The sequence below is a fragment of the Taudactylus pleione genome, unplaced genomic scaffold (genome assembly GCF_031769625.1).
Source record: "Taudactylus pleione unplaced genomic scaffold, aTauple2 ptg000681l, whole genome shotgun sequence".
Classification (NCBI taxonomy): Eukaryota; Metazoa; Chordata; class Amphibia; order Anura; family Myobatrachidae; genus Taudactylus; species Taudactylus pleione.
Window position 1 is genome coordinate 757,398 of NW_028285083.1, and position 16,519 is coordinate 773,916.

A 16,519-nucleotide genomic window follows, 5' to 3' on the forward strand; every position below is an offset into this window, starting at 1 on the left:
GACAGGTCTCTCAGTGTAAGGGGATACAGGAGACAGATCTCCCAGTGTGAGGGGGAATACAGGAGACAGATCTCTCAGTGTGAGGGGGGAATACAGGAGACAGATCTCTCAGTGTGAGGGGGATACAGGAGACAGGTCTCTCAGTGTGAGGGGGATACAGGAGACAGATCTCTCAGTGTGAGGGGGATACAGGAGACAGATCTCTCAGTGTGAGGTGGGATACAGGAGACAGATCTCTCAGTGTGAGGGGGATACAGGAGACAGATCTCTCAGTGTGAGGGGGATACAGGAGACAGGTCTCTCAGTGTGAGGGGGATACAGGAGACAGATCTCTCAGTGTGAGGGGGATACAGGAGACAGATCTCTCAGTGTGAGGGGGATACAGGAGACAGATCTCTCAGTGTGAGGGATACAGGAGACAGGTCTTTCAGTGTGAGGGGAGATACAGGAGACAGATTTCTCAGTGTGAGGAGGATACAGGAGACAGATCTCTCAGTGTGAGGGGGATACAGGAGACAGATCTCTCAGTGTGAGGGGGGATACAGGAGACAGGTCTCTCAGTGTGAGGGAGGATACAGGTAACAGGTCTCTCAGTGTGAGGGGGATACAGGAGACAGATCTCAGTGTGAGGGGGATACAGGAGACAGATCTCAGTGTGAGGGGGATACAGGAGACAGATCTCTCAGTGTGAGGGGAGATACAGGAGACAGATTTCTCAGTGTGAGGAGGATACAGGAGACAGACCTCTCAGTGTGAGGGGGATACAGGAGACAGATCTCTCAGTGTGAGGGAGGATACAGGAGACAGATCTCAGTGTGTAAATATCATACACCGAGTCCACTTGAAAATAGGACTTGCCATACATCTCTCACCTGCTTCTCTCTTCTTGAGCAGATAGACAAATGTCACCACCTCTGTATATAACATACACAGAGTCCACCAAACACTATGTCAGTGTGTAAAGGGTTAATCAGTCCCAGCTGGCACTGTGTGGGGTGAGAGATACATACAGTAGCTGTGAGGAGGATACATAGTGTCAGTGTGTAAAGGGTTAATCAGTCCCAGCTGGCACTGTGTGGGGGGAGAGATACACACAGTAGCTGTGAGGAGGATACATGGTGTCAGCGTGTAAGGGGTTAATCAGTCCCAGCTGGCACTGTGTGGGGGGAGAGATATATACAGTAGCTGTGAGGAGGATACATGGTGTCAGTGTGTAAGGGGTTTATCAGTCCCAGCTGGCACTGTGTGGGGGGAGAGATACACACAGTAGCTGTGAGGAGGATACATGGTGTCAGTGTGTAAAGGGTTAATCAGTCCCAGCTGGCACTGTGTGGGGGGAGAGATACACACAGTAGCTGTGAGGAGGATACATGGTGTCAGTGTGTAAGGGGTTAATCAGTCCCAGCTGGCACTGTGTGGGGTGAGATGAGTGATACATACAGTAGCTGTGAGGAGGATACATGGTGTCAGTGTGTAAGGGGTTAATCAGTCCCAGCTGGCACTGTGTGGGGTGAGAGATATATACAGTAGCTGTGAGGAGGATACATGGTGTCAGTGTGTAAGGGGTTAATCAGTCCCAGCTGGCACTGTGTGGGGTGAGAGATATATACAGTAGCTGTGAGGAGGATACATGGTGTCAGTGTGTAAGGGGTTAATCAGTCCCAGCTGGCCCTGTGTGGGGGGAGAGATACATACAGTAGCTGTGAGGAGGATACATGGTGTCAGTGTGTAAGGGGTTAATCAGTCCTCGCTGCACTGTGTGGGGTGAGAGATATATACAGTAGCTGTGAGGAGGATACATGGTGTCAGTGTGTAAAGGGTTAATCAGTCCCAGCTGGCACTGTGTGGGGTGAGAGATATATACAGTAACTGTGAGGAGGATACATGGTGTCAGTGTGTAAAGGGTTAATCAGTCCCAGCTGGCACTGTGTGTGGGGAGAGATATATGCAGAAGCTGTGAGGAGGAGACATGGTGTCAGTGTGTAAAGGGTTAATCAGTCCTCGCTGCACTGTGTGGGGGGAGAGATACATACAGTAGCTGTGAGGAGGATACATGTGTCAGTGTGTAAAGGGTTAATCAGTCCCAGCTGGCACTGTGTGGGGTGAGAGATACACACAGTAGCTGTGAGGAGGATACATGGTGTCAGCGTGTAAGGGGTTAATCAGTCCCAGCTGGCACTGTGTGGGGTGAGAGATACACACAGTAGCTGTGAGGAGGAGACATGGTGTCAGTGTGTAAGGGGTTAATCAGTCCCAGCTGGCACTGTGTGGGGTGAGAGATACATACAGTAGCTGTGAGGAGGATACATGGTGTCAGTGTGTAAGGGGTTAATCAGTCCCAGCTGGCACTGTGTGGGGTGAGAGATACACACAGTAGCTGTGAGGAGGATACATGGTGTCAGTGTGTAAGGGGTTAATCAGTCCCAGCTGGCACTGTGTGGGGTGAGAGATACACACAGTAGCTGTGAGGAGGAGACATGGTGTCAGTGTGTAAAGGGTTAATCAGTCCCAGCTGGCACTGTGTGGGGGGAGGGATACACACAGTAGGTGTGAGGAGGATACATGGTGTCAGTGTGTAAGGGGTTAATCAGTCCCAGCTGGCACTGTGTGGGGTGAGAGATATATACAGTAGCTGTGAGGAGGATACATGGTGTCAGTGTGTAAGGGGTTAATCAGTCCCAGCTGGCACTGTGTGGGGTGAGAGATATATACAGTAGCTGTGAGGAGGATACATGGTGTCAGTGTGTAAAGGGTTAATCAGTCCCAGCTGGCCCTGTGTGGGGGGAGAGATACATACAGTAGCTGTGAGGAGGATACATGGTGTCAGTGTGTAAGGGGTTAATCAGTCCCAGCTGGCACTGTGTGGGGTGAGAGATAAATGCAGTAGCTGTGAGGAGGATACATGGTGTCAGTGTGTAAGGGGTTAATCAGTCCCAGCTGGCACTGTGTGGGGTGAGAGATAAATGCAGTAGCTGTGAGGAGGATACATGGTGTCAGTGTGTAAGGGGTTAATCAGTCCTCGCTGGCACTGTGTGGGGGGAGAGATACATACAGTAGCTGTGAGGAGGAGACATGGTGTCAGTGTGTAAGGGGTTAATCAGTCCTCGCTGCACTGTGTGGGGGGAGAGATATATACAGTAGCTGTGAGGAGGATACATGGTGTCAGTGTGTAAGGGGTTAATCAGTCCCAGCTGGCACTGTGTGGGGTGAGAGATAAATGCAGTAGCTGTGAGGAGGATACATGGTGTCAGTGTGTAAGGGGTTAATCAGTCCCAGCTGGCCCTGTGTGGGGGGAGAGATACATACAGTAGCTGTGAGGAGGATACATGGTGTCAGTGTGTAAGGGGTTAATCAGTCCCAGCTGGCCCTGTGTGGGGGGAGAGATACATACAGTAGCTGTGAGGAGGATACATGGTGTAAGTGTGTAAGGGGTTAATCAGTCCCAGCTGGCCCTGTGTGGGGGGAGAGATACACACAGTAGCTGTGAGGAGGATACATGGTGTCAGTGTGTAAGGGGTTAATCAGTCACAGCTGGCCCTGTGTGGGGGGAGAGATACATACAGTAGCTGTGAGGAGGATACATGGTGTCAGTGTGTAAGGGGTTAATCAGTCCCAGCTGGCCCTGTGTGGGGGGAGAGATACACACAGTAGCTGTGAGGAGGATACATGGTGTCAGTGTGTAAGGGGTTAATCAGTCCCAGCTGGCCCTGTGTGTGGTGAGAGATACACACAGTAGCTGTGAGGAGGATACATGGTGTCAGTGTGTAAGGGGTTAATCAGTCCCAGCTGGCACTGTGTGTGGTGAGAGATACATACAGTAGCTGTGAGGAGGATACATGGTGTCAGTGTGTAAGGGGTTAATCAGTCCCAGCTGGCCCTGTGTGGGGTGAGAGATACATACAGTGGCTGTGAGGAGGATACATGGTGTCAGTGTGTAAAGGGTTAATCAGTCCCAGCTGGCACTGTGTGGGGTGAGAGATACATACAGTAGGTGTGAGGAGGATACATGGTGTCAGTGTGTAAGGGGTTAATCAGTCCCAGCTGGCACTGTGTGGGGTGAGAGATACATACAGTAGGTGTGAGGAGGATACATGGTGTCAGCGTGTAAGGGGTTAATCAGTCCCAGCTGGCACTGTGTGGGGGGAGAGAAACATACAGTAGCTGTGAGGAGGATACATGGTGTCAGTGTGTAAAGGGTTAATCAGTCCCAGCTGGCACTGTGTGGGGTGAGAGATATATACAGTAGCTGTGAGGAGGATACATGGTGTCAGTGTGTAAAGGGTTAATCAGTCCCAGCTGGCACTGTGTGGGGGGAGAGATATATACAGTAGCTGTGAGGAGGATACATGGTGTCAGTGTGTAAAGGGTTAATCAGTCCCAGCTGGCCCTGTGTGGGGGGAGAGATACATACAGTAGCTGTGAGGAGGATACATGGTGTCAGTGTGTAAGGGGTTAATCAGTCCCAGCTGGCACTGTGTGGGGTGAGAGATACATACAGTAGCTGTGAGGAGGATACATGGTGTCAGTGTGTAAGGGGTTTATCAGTCCCAGCTGGCACTGTGTGGGGTGAGAGATACATACAGTAGCTGTGAGGAGGATACATGGTGTCAGTGTGTAAAGGGTTAATCAGTCCCAGCTGGCCCTGTGTGGGGGGAGAGATACATACAGTAGCTGTGAGGAGGAGACATGGTGTCAGTGTGTAAAGGGTTAATCAGTCCCAGCTGGCCCTGTGTGGGGGGAGAGATATATACAGTAGCTGTGAGGAGGATACATGGTGTCAGTGTGTAAGGGGTTAATCAGTCCCAGCTGGCCCTGTGTGGGGTGAGAGATATATACAGTAGCTGTGAGGAGGATACATGGTGTCAGTGTGTAAAGGGTTAATCAGTCCCAGCTGGCCCTGTGTGGGGTGAGAGATACATACAGTAGCTGTGAGGAGGATACATGGTGTCAGTGTGTAAGGGGTTAATCTGTCCCAGCTGGCACTGTGTGGGGGGAGAGATACACACAGTAGCTGTGAGGAGGATACATGGTGTCAGTGTGTAAGGGGTTAATCAGTCCCAGCTGGCACTGTGTGGGGGGATAGATACATACAGTAGCTGTGAGGAGGATACATGGTGTCAGTGTGTAAGGGGTTAATCAGTCCCAGCTGGCACTGTGTGGGGTGAGAGATACATACAGTAGCTGTGAGGAGGATACATGGTGTCAGTGTGTAAAGGGTTAATCAGTCCCAGCTGGCACTGTGTGGGGTGAGAGATACATACAGTAGCTGTGAGGAGGATACATGGTGTCAGTGTGTAAGGGGTTAATCAGTCCCAGCTGGCACTGTGTGGGGGGAGAGATATATACAGTAGCTGTGAGGAGGATACATGGTGTCAGTGTGTAAGGGGTTAATCAGTCCCAGCTGGCACTGTGTGGGGGGAGAGATACATACAGTAGCTGTGAGGAGGATACATGGTGTCAGTGTGTAAAGGGTTAATCAGTCCCAGCTGGCACTGTGTGGGGTGAGAGATACATACAGTAGCTGTGAGGAGGATACATGGTGTCAGTGTGTAAAGGGTTAATCAGTCCCAGCTGGCACTGTATGGGGGGAGAGATATATACAGTAGCTGTGAGGAGGAAACATGGTGTCAGTGTGTAAGGGGTTAATCAGTCCCAGCTGGAACTGTGTGGGGGGAGAGATATATACAGTAGCTGTGAGGAGGATACATGGTGTCAGTGTGTAAAGGGTTAATCAGTCCTCGCTGGCACTGTGTGGGGGGAGAGATATACACAGTAGCTGTGAGGAGGATACATGGTGTCAGTGTGTAAGGGGTTTATCAGTCCCAGCTGGCACTGTGTGGGGTGAGAGATACATACAGTAGCTGTGAGGAGGATACATGGTGTCAGTGTGTAAGGGGTTAATCAGTCCCAGCTGGCACTGTGTGGGGTGAGAGATACATACAGTAGCTGTGAGGATACATAATGTCAGTGTGTAAAGGGTTAATCAGTCCCAGCTGGCACTGTGTGGGGTGAGATGAGAGATATATACAGTAGCTGTGAGGAGGATACATGGTGTCAGTGTGTAAGGGGTTAATCTGTCCCAGCTGGCACTGTGTGGGGTGAGAGATACATACAGTAGCTGTGAGGATACATAATGTCAGTGTGTAAAGGGTTAATCACTCCCAGCTGGCACTGTGTGGGGGGAGAGATATATACAGTAGCTGTGAGGAGGAGACATGGTGTCAGTGTGTAAGGGGTTAATCAGTCCCAGCTGGCCCTGTGTGGGGGGAGAGATACATACAGTAGCTGTGAGGAGGATACATGGTGTCAGTGTGTAAAGGGTTAATCAGTCCCAGCTGGCACTGTGTGGGGGGAGAGCTACATACAGTAGCTGTGAGGAGGATACATGGTGTCAGTGTGTAAGGGGTTAATCAGTCCCAGCTGGCCCTGTGTGGGGGGAGAGATACATACAGTAGCTGTGAGGAGGAGACATGGTGTCAGTGTGTAAGGGGTTAATCAGTCCCAGCTGGCCCTGTGGGGGGGAGAGATACATACAGTAGCTGTGAGGAGGATACATGGTGTCAGTGTGTAAGGGGTTAATCAGTCCCAGCTGGCACTGTGTGGGGTGAGAGATATATACAGTAGCTGTGAGGAGGATACATGGTGTCAGTGTGTAAGGGGTTAATCAGTCCCAGCTGGCACTGTGTGGGGGGAGAGATACATACAGTAGCTGTGAGGAGGATACATGGTGTCAGTGTGTAAGGGGTTAATCAGTCCCAGCTGGCACTGTGTGGGGTGAGAGATATATACAGTAGCTGTGAGGAGGATACATGGTGTCAGTGTGTAAGGGGTTAATCAGTCCCAGCTGGCACTGTGTGGGGTGAGAGATATATACAGTAGCTGTGAGGAGGATACATGGTGTCAGTGTGTAAGGGGTTAATCAGTCCCAGCTGGCCCTGTGTGGGGGGAGAGATACATACAGTAGCTGTGAGGAGGATACATGGTGTCAGTGTGTAAGGGGTTAATCAGTCCTCGCTGCACTGTGTGGGGTGAGAGATATATACAGTAGCTGTGAGGAGGATACATGGTGTCAGTGTGTAAAGGGTTAATCAGTCCCAGCTGGCACTGTGTGGGGTGAGAGATATATACAGTAACTGTGAGGAGGATACATGGTGTCAGTGTGTAAAGGGTTAATCAGTCCCAGCTGGCACTGTGTGTGGGGAGAGATATATGCAGTAGCTGTGAGGAGGAGACATGGTGTCAGTGTGTAAAGGGTTAATCAGTCCTCGCTGCACTGTGTGGGGGGAGAGATACATACAGTAGCTGTGAGGAGGATACATGGTGTCAGTGTGTAAAGGGTTAATCAGTCCCAGCTGGCACTGTGTGGGGTGAGAGATACACACAGTAGCTGTGAGGAGGATACATGGTGTCAGCGTGTAAGGGGTTAATCAGTCCCAGCTGGCACTGTGTGGGGTGAGAGATACACACAGTAGCTGTGAGGAGGAGACATGGTGTCAGTGTGTAAGGGGTTAATCAGTCCCAGCTGGCACTGTGTGGGGTGAGAGATACATACAGTAGCTGTGAGGAGGAAACATGGTGTCAGTGTGTAAGGGGTTAATCAGTCCCAGCTGGCACTGTGTGGGGTGAGAGATACACACAGTAGCTGTGAGGAGGAAACATGGTGTCAGTGTGTAAGGGGTTAATCAGTCCCAGCTGGCACTGTGTGGGGTGAGAGATACACACAGTAGCTGTGAGGAGGAGACATGGTGTCAGTGTGTAAAGGGTTAATCAGTCCCAGCTGGCACTGTGTGGGGGGAGGGATACACACAGTAGGTGTGAGGAGGATACATGGTGTCAGTGTGTAAGGGGTTAATCAGTCCCAGCTGGCACTGTGTGGGGTGAGAGATATATACAGTAGCTGTGAGGAGGATACATGGTGTCAGTGTGTAAGGGGTTAATCAGTCCCAGCTGGCACTGTGTGGGGTGAGAGATATATACAGTAGCTGTGAGGAGGATACATGGTGTCAGTGTGTAAAGGGTTAATCAGTCCCAGCTGGCCCTGTGTGGGGGGAGAGATACATACAGTAGCTGTGAGGAGGATACATGGTGTCAGTGTGTAAGGGGTTAATCAGTCCCAGCTGGCACTGTGTGGGGTGAGAGATAAATGCAGTAGCTGTGAGGAGGATACATGGTGTCAGTGTGTAAGGGGTTAATCAGTCCCAGCTGGCACTGTGTGGGGTGAGAGATAAATGCAGTAGCTGTGAGGAGGATACATGGTGTCAGTGTGTAAGGGGTTAATCAGTCCTCGCTGGCACTGTGTGGGGGGAGAGATACATACAGTAGCTGTGAGGAGGAGACATGGTGTCAGTGTGTAAGGGGTTAATCAGTCCTCGCTGCACTGTGTGGGGGGAGAGATATATATAGTAGCTGTGAGGAGGATACATGGTGTCAGTGTGTAAGGGGTTAATCAGTCCCAGCTGGCACTGTGTGGGGTGAGAGATAAATGCAGTAGCTGTGAGGAGGATACATGGTGTCAGTGTGTAAGGGGTTAATCAGTCCCAGCTGGCCCTGTGTGGGGGGAGAGATACATACAGTAGCTGTGAGGAGGATACATGGTGTCAGTGTGTAAGGGGTTAATCAGTCCCAGCTGGCCCTGTGTGGGGGGAGAGATACATACAGTAGCTGTGAGGAGGATACATGGTGTAAGTGTGTAAGGGGTTAATCAGTCCCAGCTGGCCCTGTGTGGGGGGAGAGATACACACAGTAGCTGTGAGGAGGATACATGGTGTCAGTGTGTAAGGGGTTAATCAGTCCCAGCTGGCCCTGTGTGGGGGGAGAGATACATACAGTAGCTGTGAGGAGGATACATGGTGTCAGTGTGTAAGGGGTTAATCAGTCCCAGCTGGCCCTGTGTGGGGGGAGAGATACACACAGTAGCTGTGAGGAGGATACATGGTGTCAGTGTGTAAGGGGTTAATCAGTCCCAGCTGGCCCTGTGTGTGGTGAGAGATACACACAGTAGCTGTGAGGAGGATACATGGTGTCAGTGTGTAAGGGGTTAATCAGTCCCAGCTGGCACTGTGTGTGGTGAGAGATACATACAGTAGCTGTGAGGAGGATACATGGTGTCAGTGTGTAAGGGGTTAATCAGTCCCAGCTGGCCCTGTGTGGGGTGAGAGATACATACAGTGGCTGTGAGGAGGATACATGGTGTCAGTGTGTAAAGGGTTAATCAGTCCCAGCTGGCACTGTGTGGGGTGAGAGATACATACAGTAGGTGTGAGGAGGATACATGGTGTCAGTGTGTAAGGGGTTAATCAGTCCCAGCTGGCACTGTGTGGGGTGAGAGATACATACAGTAGGTGTGAGGAGGATACATGGTGTCAGCGTGTAAGGGGTTAATCAGTCCCAGCTGGCACTGTGTGGGGGGAGAGATACATACAGTAGCTGTGAGGAGGATACATGGTGTCAGTGTGTAAAGGGTTAATCAGTCCCAGCTGGCACTGTGTGGGGTGAGAGATATATACAGTAGCTGTGAGGAGGATACATGGTGTCAGTGTGTAAAGGGTTAATCAGTCCCAGCTGGCACTGTGTGGGGGGAGAGATATATACAGTAGCTGTGAGGAGGATACATGGTGTCAGTGTGTAAAGGGTTAATCAGTCCCAGCTGGCACTGTGTGGGGGGAGAGATATATACAGTAGCTGTGAGGAGGATACATGGTGTCAGTGTGTAAAGGGTTAATCAGTCCCAGCTGGCCCTGTGTGGGGGGAGAGATACATACAGTAGCTGTGAGGAGGATACATGGTGTCAGTGTGTAAGGGGTTAATCAGTCCCAGCTGGCACTGTGTGGGGTGAGAGATACATACAGTAGCTGTGAGGAGGATACATGGTGTCAGTGTGTAAGGGGTTTATCAGTCCCAGCTGGCACTGTGTGGGGTGAGAGATACATACAGTAGCTGTGAGGAGGATACATGGTGTCAGTGTGTAAAGGGTTAATCAGTCCCAGCTGGCCCTGTGTGGGGGGAGAGATACATACAGTAGCTGTGAGGAGGAGACATGGTGTCAGTGTGTAAAGGGTTAATCAGTCCCAGCTGGCCCTGTGTGGGGGGAGAGATATATACAGTAGCTGTGAGGAGGATACATGGTGTCAGTGTGTAAGGGGTTAATCAGTCCCAGCTGGCCCTGTGTGGGGTGAGAGATATATACAGTAGCTGTGAGGAGGATACATGGTGTCAGTGTGTAAAGGGTTAATCAGTCCCAGCTGGCCCTGTGTGGGGTGAGAGATACATACAGTAGCTGTGAGGAGGATACATGGTGTCAGTGTGTAAGGGGTTAATCTGTCCCAGCTGGCACTGTGTGGGGGGAGAGATACACACAGTAGCTGTGAGGAGGATACATGGTGTCAGTGTGTAAGGGGTTAATCAGTCCCAGCTGGCACTGTGTGGGGGGATAGATACATACAGTAGCTGTGAGGAGGATACATGGTGTCAGTGTGTAAGGGGTTAATCAGTCCCAGCTGGCACTGTGTGGGGTGAGAGTTACATACAGTAGCTGTGAGGAGGATACATGGTGTCAGTGTGTAAAGGGTTAATCAGTCCCAGCTGGCACTGTGTGGGGTGAGAGATACATACAGTAGCTGTGAGGAGGATACATGGTGTCAGTGTGTAAGGGGTTAATCAGTCCCAGCTGGCACTGTGTGGGGGGAGAGATATATACAGTAGCTGTGAGGAGGATACATGGTGTCAGTGTGTAAGGGGTTAATCAGTCCCAGCTGGCACTGTGTGGGGGGAGAGATACATACAGTAGCTGTGAGGAGGATACATGGTGTCAGTGTGTAAAGGGTTAATCAGTCCCAGCTGGCACTGTGTGGGGTGAGAGATACATACAGTAGCTGTGAGGAGGATACATGGTGTCAGTGTGTAAAGGGTTAATCAGTCCCAGCTGGCACTGTATGGGGGGAGAGATATATACAGTAGCTGTGAGGAGGATACATGGTGTCAGTGTGTAAGGGGTTAATCAGTCCCAGCTGGCACTGTGTGGGGGGAGAGATATATACAGTAGCTGTGAGGAGGATACATGGTGTCAGTGTGTAAAGGGTTAATCAGTCCTCGCTGGCACTGTGTGGGGGGAGAGATATACACAGTAGCTGTGAGGAGGATACATGGTGTCAGTGTGTAAGGGGTTTATCAGTCCCAGCTGGCACTGTGTGGGGTGAGAGATACATACAGTAGCTGTGAGGAGGATACATGGTGTCAGTGTGTAAGGGGTTAATCAGTCCCAGCTGGCACTGTGTGGGGTGAGAGATACATACAGTAGCTGTGAGGATACATAATGTCAGTGTGTAAAGGGTTAATCAGTCCCAGCTGGCACTGTGTGGGGTGAGATGAGAGATATATACAGTAGCTGTGAGGAGGATACATGGTGTCAGTGTGTAAGGGGTTAATCTGTCCCAGCTGGCACTGTGTGGGGTGAGAGATACATACAGTAGCTGTGAGGATACATAATGTCAGTGTGTAAAGGGTTAATCACTCCCAGCTGGCACTGTGTGGGGGGAGAGATATATACAGTAGCTGTGAGGAGGAGACATGGTGTCAGTGTGTAAGGGGTTAATCAGTCCCAGCTGGCCCTGTGTGGGGGGAGAGATACATACAGTAGCTGTGAGGAGGATACATGGTGTCAGTGTGTAAAGGGTTAATCAGTCCCAGCTGGCACTGTGTGGGGGGAGAGCTACATACAGTAGCTGTGAGGAGGATACATGGTGTCAGTGTGTAAGGGGTTAATCAGTCCCAGCTGGCCCTGTGTGGGGGGAGAGATACATACAGTAGCTGTGAGGAGGAGACATGGTGTCAGTGTGTAAGGGGTTAATCAGTCCCAGCTGGCCCTGTGGGGGGGAGAGATACATACAGTAGCTGTGAGGAGGATACATGGTGTCAGTGTGTAAGGGGTTAATCAGTCCCAGCTGGCACTGTGTGGGGTGAGAGATATATACAGTAGCTGTGAGGAGGATACATGGTGTCAGTGTGTAAGGGGTTAATCAGTCCCAGCTGGCACTGTGTGGGGGGAGAGATACATACAGTAGCTGTGAGGAGGATACATGGTGTCAGTGTGTAAGGGGTTAATCAGTCCTCGCTGGCACTGTGTGGGGTGAGAGATACATACAGTAGCTGTGAGGAGGATACATGGTGTCAGTGTGTAAGGGGTTAATCAGTCCCAGCTGGCACTGTGTGGGGGGAGAGATATATACAGTAGCTGTGAGGAGGATACATGGTGTCAGCGTGTAAGGGGTTAATCAGTCCCAGCTGGCACTGTGTGGGGTGAGAGATACACACAGTAGCTGTGAGGAGGATACATGGTGTCAGTGTGTAAGGGGTTAATCAGTCCCAGCTGGCACTGTGTGTGGGGAGAGATACATACAGTAGCTGTGAGGAGGATACATGGTGTCAGTGTGTAAGGGGTTAATCAGTCCCAGCTGGCACTGTGTGGGGGGAGAGATATATACAGTAGCTGTGAGGAGGATACATGGTGTCAGTGTGTAAGGGGTTAATCAGTCCCAGCTGGCACTGTGTGGGGTGAGAGATACATACAGTAGCTGTGAGGAGGAGACATGGTGTCAGTGTGTAAGGGGTTAATCAGTCCCAGCTGGCACTGTGTGGGGTGAGAGAAACATACAGTAGCTGTGAGGAGGATACATGGTGTCAGTGTGTAAGGGGTTAATCAGTCCCAGCTGGCACTGTGTGGGGTGAGAGATAAATGCAGTAGCTGTGAGGAGGATACATAGTGTCAGTGTGTAAGGGGTTAATCAGTCCCAGCTGGCACTGTGTGGGGTGAGAGATACATACAGTAGCTGTGAGGAGGAGACATGGTGTCAGTGTGTAAGGGGTTAATCAGTCCTCGCTGCACTGTGTGGGGTGAGAGATAAATGCAGTAGCTGTGAGGAGGATACATAGTGTCAGTGTGTAAAGGGTTAATCAGTCCCAGCTGGCACTGTGTGGGGTGAGAGATACATACAGTAGCTGTGAGGAGGAGACATGGTGTCAGTGTGTAAAGGGTTAATCAGTCCCAGCTGGCACTGTGTGGGGGGAGAGATACACACAGTAGCTGTGAGGAGGATACATGGTGTCAGTGTGTAAAGGGTTAATCAGTCCCAGCTGGCACTGTGTGGGGTGAGAGATACATACAGTAGCTGTGAGGAGGAGACATAGTGTCAGTGTGTAAGGGGTTAATCAGTCCCAGCTGGCACTGTGTGGGGTGAGAGATACACACAGTAGCTGTGAGGAGGATACATGGTGTCAGTGTGTAAGGGGTTAATCAGTCCCAGCTGGCACTGTGTGGGGTGAGAGATACATACAGTAGCTGTGAGGAGGAGACATGGTGTCAGTGTGTAAGGGGTTAATCAGTCCCAGCTGGCACTGTGTGGGGTGAGAGATACACACAGTAGCTGTGAGGAGGAGACATGGTGTCAGTGTGTAAGGGGTTAATCAGTCCCAGCTGGCACTGTGTGGGGTGAGAGATACATACAGTAGCTGTGAGGAGGAGACATGGTGTCAGTGTGTAAGGGGTTAATCAGTCCCAGCTGGCACTGTGTGGGGTGAGAGATACACACAGTAGCTGTGAGGAGGATACATGGTGTCAGTGTGTAAAGGGTTAATCAGTCCCAGCTGGCACTGTGTGGGGTGAGAGATACATACAGTAGCTGTGAGGAGGATACATGGTGTCAGTGTGTAAAGGGTTAATCAGTCCCAGCTGGCACTGTGTGGGGTTAGAGATACACACAGTAGCTGTGAGGAGGATACATGGTGTCAGTGTGTAAAGGGTTAATCAGTCCCAGCTGGCACAGTGTGGGGTGAGAGATAAATGCAGTAGCTGTGAGGAGGATACATGGTGTCAGTGTGTAAGGGGTTAATCAGTCCCAGCTGGCACTGTGTGGGGGGAGAGATATATACAGTAGCTGTGAGGAGGATACATGGTGTCAGTGTGAAAAGGGTTAATCAGTCCCAGCTGGCACTGTGTGGGGGGAGAGATACACACAGTAGCTGTGAGGAGGAGACATGGTGTCAGTGTGTAAGGGGTTAATCAGTCCCAGCTGGCCCTGTGTGGGGGGAGAGATATATACAGTAGCTGTGAGGAGGATACATGGTGTCAGTGTGTAAAGGGTTAATCAGTCCCAGCTGGCCCTGTGTGGGGGGAGAGATACATACAGTAGCTGTGAGGAGGATACATGGTGTCAGTGTGTAAGGGGTTAATCAGTCCCAGCTGGCACTGTGTGGGGTGAGAGATACATACAGTAGCTGTGAGGAGGATACATGGTGTCAGTGTGTAAGGGGTTAATCAGTCCCAGCTGGCACTGTGTGGGGTGAGAGATATATACAGTAGCTGTGAGGAGGATACATGGTGTCAGTGTGTAAGGGGTTAATCAGTCCCAGCTGGCACTGTGTGGGGGGAGAGATATATACAGTAGCTGTGAGGAGGATACATAGTGTCAGTGTGTAAGGGGTTAATCAGTCCCAGCTGGCACTGTGTGGGGTGAGAGATACATACAGTAGCTGTGAGGAGGATACATGGTGTCAGCGTGTAAGGGGTTAATCAGTCCCAGCTGGCACTGTGTGGGGTGAGAGATACATACAGTAGCTGTGAGGAGGATACATGGTGTCAGTGTGTAAAGGGTTAATCAGTCCCAGCTGGCACTGTGTGGGGGGAGAGATACATACAGTAGCTGTGAGGAGGAGACATTGTGTCAGTGTGTAAAGGGTTAATCAGTCCCAGCTGGCAGTGTGTGGGGGGAGAGATACATACAGTAGCTGTGAGGAGGAGACATGGTGTCAGTGTGTAAGGGGTTAATCAGTCCTCGCTGCACTGTGTGGGGTGAGAGATACATACAGTAGCTGTGAGGAGGATACATGGTGTCAGCGTGTAAGGGGTTAATCAGTCCCAGCTGGCCCTGTGTGGGGGGAGAGATACATACAGTAGCTGTGAGGAGGATACATGGTGTCAGTGTGTAAGGGGTTAATCAGTCCCAGCTGGCACTGTGTGGGGTGAGAGATATATACAGTAGCTGTGAGGAGGATACATGGTGTCAGTGTGTAAAGGGTTAATCAGTCCCAGCTGGCACTGTGTGAGATGAGAGATATATACAGTAGCTGTGAGGAGGATACATGGTGTCAGTGTGTAAAGGGTTAATCAGTCCCAGCTGGCACTGTGTGGGGTGAGAGATACATACAATAGCTGTGAGGAGGATACATGGTGTCAGTGTGTAAGCGGTTAATCAGTCCCAGCTGGCACTGTGTGGGGTGAGAGATACATACAGTAGCTGTGAGGAGGAGACATGGTGTCAGTGTGTAAGGGGTTAATCAGTCCTAGCTGGCACTGTGTGGGGTGAGAGATACATACAGTAGCTGTGAGGAGGATACATGGTGTCAATGTGTAAGCGGTTAATCAGTCCCAGCTGGCACTGTGTGGGGTGAGAGATACATACAGTAGCTGTGAGGAGGAGACATGGTGTCAGTGTGTAAGGGGTTAATCAGTCCTAGCTGGCACTGTGTGGGGTGAGAGATATATACAGTAGCTGTGAGGAGGATACATGGTGTCAGTGTGTAAAGGGTTAATCAGTCCCAGCTGGCACTGTGTGAGATGAGAGATATATACAGTAGCTGTGAGGAGGATACATGGTGTCAGTGTGTAAGGGGTTAATCAGTCCCAGCTGGCACTGTGTGGGGTGAGAGATACACACAGTAGCTGTGAGGAGGATACATGGTGTCAGTGTGTAAAGGGTTAATCAGTCCCAGCTGGCACTGTGTGGGGTGAGAGATATATACAGTAGCTGTGAGGAGGATACATAGTGTCAGTGTGTAAAGGGTTAATCAGTCCCAGCTGGCCCTGTGTGGGGGGAGAGATACATACAGTAGCTGTGAGGAGGATACATAGTGTCAGTGTGTAAAGGGTTAATCAGTCCCAGCTGGCCCTGTGTGGGGGGAGAGATACATACAGTAGCTGTGAGGAGGATACATGGTGTCAGTGTGTAAGGGGTTAATCAGTCCTCGCTGCACTGTGTGGGGTGAGAGATACATACAGTAGCTGTGAGGAGGATACATGGTGTCAGTGTGTAAGGGGTTAATCAGTCCCAGCTGGCACTGTGTGGGGGGAGAGATACATACAGTAGCTGTGAGGAGGAGACATGGTGTCAGTGTGTAAGGGGTTAATCAGTCCTCGCTGCACTGTGTGGGGTGAGAGATATATACAGTAGCTGTGAGGAGGATACATGGTGTCAGTGTGTAAGGGGTTAATCAGTCCCAGCTGGCACTGTGTGGGGGGAGGGATACATACAGTAGCTGTGAGGAGGATACATGGTGTCAGTGTGTAAGGGGTTAATCAGTCCCAGCTGGCACTGTGTGGGGTGAGAGATAAATGCAGTAGCTGTGAGGAGGATACATAGTGTCAGTGTGTAAAGGGTTAATCAGTCCCAGCTGGCCCTGTGTGGGGGGAGAGATACATACAGTAGCTGTGAGGATACATAGTGTCAGTGTGTAAAGGGTTAATCAGTCC